Here is a 4,657-nt window from a genome sequence, read left to right on the forward strand (position 1 = left end):
CATTGCTGGGTTTTTCCTACTCTTTGTCTTTGACATTGTCTCTGTCCTAAACCATTAATTTGACTCTAATGAGGAGTCATTATGATTTTCTTTGTATAACTCTCAACTGTGAAAACTTGGAAAATGTATAGAGAAGTTTGACAAATCATAAAGTAGACATAATCATATCTTTCATCTAGATTCTACCATTGACAGCGTTTATCCCAGTTCTTGCTCTCTCTCATGTTTTTGGCCCACTTGAAAGCTAGTGAAACACATCGTCATCCTTTCCACCTCAGACCTCATACCTCAAGCATGTGTCTTTTAAGTGGTGGGTACTCTGTACCCAGTATATGCAAGTTTTATTTAGCACTGACAGCAATTACAGCTCACATTTATTCCGAAGAATGCCTGTAGGTCATTGCTAACAGGCAGACTCCTCAGACCGCTATGACAAAATACTAGAGACTGGGTAGTTTATAAACAAAAGGAATTTCCTAATCATAGTTCTGGAGGCTCAAAAGTCCAAGTCTAAGATGCTGGCGGATTTGGTATCTGGTAAGGCACTGCCTTATTGCAACTTAAGGGAAAAGGTTTATTTTGACTCACAGAGCCAGAGGGCTACAGTCAGCCATAGTGGAGAAGACACAGCAGTAGGCAGGGAAGACACTGAGGTAAAAGCAGGAGGATGGCTGATCACACTGTATCCACAGTACAAATGTGAACAGGGTATAAAGCTAGGAGGCCTGCTCCCAGGGACCCACTTCCTTCCCTGATGCCCCCTTCCTAAAGGACTAATCTCCTCCTGAAAGACCCCTTGAGACCAGAGCAGCATTGCTTTTTACACGGACACTTGATCACCTTTCACCTTTGTTATGCCATGCACTGTCAAAATCCCATCAAGTTTGCTTGCTTGCTTTCTTCCATTGACAGGGTTTCTCTGTGCAGCCCTGGCTGTCTGGAATTCAGATATTTGCCTGCCTCTGGGTGATAGTGATGCAAACCTCTAATCAATTTTCCACGTCTTTGTGTTGGGGACTATATTAGTTTCATTTCTCATTGTCGTATCAGATGAGAAGCAACTTAAGGTTTATTTTGACTTACAGTTTGAGGTGATACAGTCTATCATGTCAGGGGAAGTATGACAACAATAATATGAAGCAGCTGGCCATACTGTATCTACAACTGTGAAAGGAGAGAAAAGGAGAGAGAGAGAGAGAGAGAGAGAGAGAGAGGTTGTTCAGCTGGAATTCTCATTTTTATTTCATCTGTGACCCCAGCCCATGGGATGATACTGCTCACATGCAGGGTGGGTTTTTTTTCTCCATTAAATGTCTCTGGAAACACCCTCAGAGACATAGACAATCTTCTAAATCTATCACCACAATATGGTCAATCACCACAGGGACCAAGCCATATCCAAACTATAGCAATACTAAACTTCAAAAATCCATAAAAGATTTATGGATATTCAGTAGTATCCCACAGTACTTTCCAAATTATTGGTGTGAGAGATTAGTTTGGTAGGACTGTTTCCTTTTGATCTTGAACATTTGGCTCCCAAAAGTTAGGTCGGTTGTGGCATTGTTTCAGAATTTGACATGGCAAAGTATTTAGTTTTACTCTCAAGGTCATGCAGCAGCTCTAAAGACAATCAAGACAGTATTATCTGAAAACACGAACACCTCCACCCTGACTGAGGAATGTGCTAGACATGGGTGGTGCTCTTTTTAGTGACCTATATGGGCCAGCTTCCCAGTGGACTTGGAAAAGGACAGAGAACTCAAGAGATGGCTGGTGTCCTTCCAATGCAGGGTGATGGTCTGATCTCACACTAAGTATCTGGGAGACTCCTTCCCCGAATCTGTATGTGAAAGGCACACCTTTCTGGGAGTGATGGAGTCCAGCCTGTGAGCATCTCAAATCAGCAGCCAGATAGCTCAATGCCTATAGGGAGGAGCTGCGGGCAGGCCTGCTTTTTGTCCTGCCCGGCTCCCTCATGGTTAGCTTAGCCCCAGAAATAACAACACACAAACTGTATTCTTTTAAACACTGCTTGGCCCATTAGCTCTAGCCTCTTACTGGAAATTCTGACATTTCTAATAATGTGTGTAGCACCATGAGGTGGTGGCTTACCAGGAAAGATCATGTCTGACCTGCCAGCTGGCTCCATGGCGGCTGACCTCAATGCCTTCTTCCCAGCATTCTGTTCTGTCTACTCTGCCTACCTAATTTTCTGTCCTATCAGACCAAGCAGTTTCTTTATTAATTAGCCAATGAAAGCAACAGATAGACAGATGGCCTTCCTCCATCAAATGCCTCATTTTCTGAGTAAAAATGTCTGTCTCCAACAACTGTGGCGTGTGTTCAGGGAGCAACAGATAGCTCGACCCCAGTAGGGGAGTGTGAGTGTGGCATGATGGCATGATTATGTGGCTACAGGTGTGAATAGACTGGAGTAAAAAGAGACTTCTGCTAGAAAACAAGGACAGAATGGATGGCCAGGGCTTAGTTGCTCTAAAATGAGTTCTTCTTTAATGGGATTTCAAAGAGAACTCAGAATTCTGCGTTCTTATCCAGATTCAGCTTTCTGTGACCATAAGGGAGGACACAGGAGATGGAGGGACTAGGGAAGCCTTTGGGATGATGTAGCTGTGGATGAGGGGAGGAAAAAAGTGGTCATAGGAAGATAGGGCCCCTTGTAGCCCATATGGCACAAAAGTATAATCAGAAAACAAAACACACTCCCCTCTCAACGGGCACAAATGGGGGATGTACAAGTGAACTCCTTGTAAACCAAATTTCAACCCCTATCTGCCCATTATTCAGTGAACTTCCTACATTCCCACACATATCAGTCTGGTACTGTTTCCTCAATAAGAAATTCATGAGGAACTACAGGTTTTCCAGGAGGAGTTCAACATCTGTAGATGGATTTTTCTTCGGGTCGCTAATCAGCTTCCAAAGAAAGACACAGAGACTTATTAATTCTGAGTGCTTGGCCTTAGTTTAGGCTGCCCCACTAGCTCTTTTAACTTAATTTAACCAGCTTCTCTTCATCTATGTTTTGCCTCCAGGCTTTTTACCTTTCTTTCATTCTGTATGTCCTACTTTCCTGTTTCCTCAGCATCTGTCTGGCCCTTGGCATCTTCCTGGTGTCCTTTTTCTTTCTCCCTTTCTTTCTCCTCCAAGCCTAAATTCTTCTTTGTACTTATTATCCCTGCCAGGAATTTCTGCCTACACCACCTTCCTTGCTATTGGCCATTCAGCTTTTATTAGACCAATCAGGTGCCTTAGGCAGACAAGGTAAAACAGCAACACATTTTATATAATTAGACAAATATTTTGCAACAGATATCAGGAAAACTGGTTTTAGATGCCTGTGACACATACTGATGAAAGGGCCTGTGATGCAGTTGGCATAGAAGTCTGGGGTACAAACACATGCATGATAAAAAGAAAAATCTCTGTGAGACATGTGGACTCAGGGTCTAGTTTTAATGACCAGATTGGGATACTGGTCCCAAACAGAGCAGCGAATTCAAATGACTCTTGAGTTCCTGGGGCCCGAGGAAAAGCAAATGCTCCCTGGGAACAGTCCCACCTCAGGGTACAGGAAACTCTCTAGAAACGAGACCCACAAAGATGAATTCCTGAGAAAAAAAAATTAAAAACCACAATTGGATCCACCACAAAAGAAGTGCTGGCAGCTGAAACTCAAGCCAGATTAGGTGACTAAGACTGTTTTGCAGGGACTGGGGAGATGGCTCCACGGTTAAAGTTGCTTGCTGCTCTTCCAGGAGAAACAAGTTCAGTTCTCAGCACTCAAGTCGGGAGGCTCACAACTCCCTGTAACTCCAGCATCAGGGGCTCTGAAACCTTCTGGCCTCATCGGATATCCTCACATGTGATGCATACATATTCACGCACACATACACATAAATAAATAAATAAATCTTAAAGAATGTTTTGCAATATGGTATTAATTACTATGGTAGGGTGCATATGATTCATTTTGTAGTAAAGATACCAGAACACCAGTTTTCCCAGTGATGGCTAATGAACAGATGAGAAGAGGGGTCTAGGAATGCCCATCTGGGGGTTGAGGGGAGCTAGAGGGCTTGTCTTAAATTGAGTACATTTATTTGAGGGAGACTATGAGGACTATGGGTAGTAACTAATACTCTTCCCAACTATACCTTGATGTTGCTGTTGACTTTCATCCCTAATTTTAGCCTTTTTCTGTGTAGTCTCTTGGTGTTAAAAGATAGGTGAGAGCTGACAACAGGGTTCAACAGTAAAAACATGCACTGCACAAGCCCAGTGACATGAATTTGATCTCTGGGAGACATGGTGGAAGGGAAGAACCAACTCCTGGAAGTTTCCTTCTGACCTCCACATGTATGCTGTGGCTTGCAGCACCACTCCTCAGTAATAAATACAAATGAAAATATTAAAAAAACAAAGCGGTGAGATAGAAATTGATATTTTAAGTATTTTCCTCTGGTAAGCAAATGTCAATTCAGACAGATCCAGTTCCAGAAGGTGGTTATGATGGCAAAATGGAGAATGATGTAGCCTAAACTTCCCTTTGTAAGTTAGGTAGACCACTACTGTCTTTCTGGAGTCAGAATCTTCCAAATTATGTCTTGCATGTCAATAGGTATTATGTGGAAAA

This window comes from Chionomys nivalis, chromosome 19 (genome assembly GCF_950005125.1).
Source record: "Chionomys nivalis chromosome 19, mChiNiv1.1, whole genome shotgun sequence".
NCBI lineage: Eukaryota > Metazoa > Chordata > Mammalia > Rodentia > Cricetidae > Chionomys > Chionomys nivalis.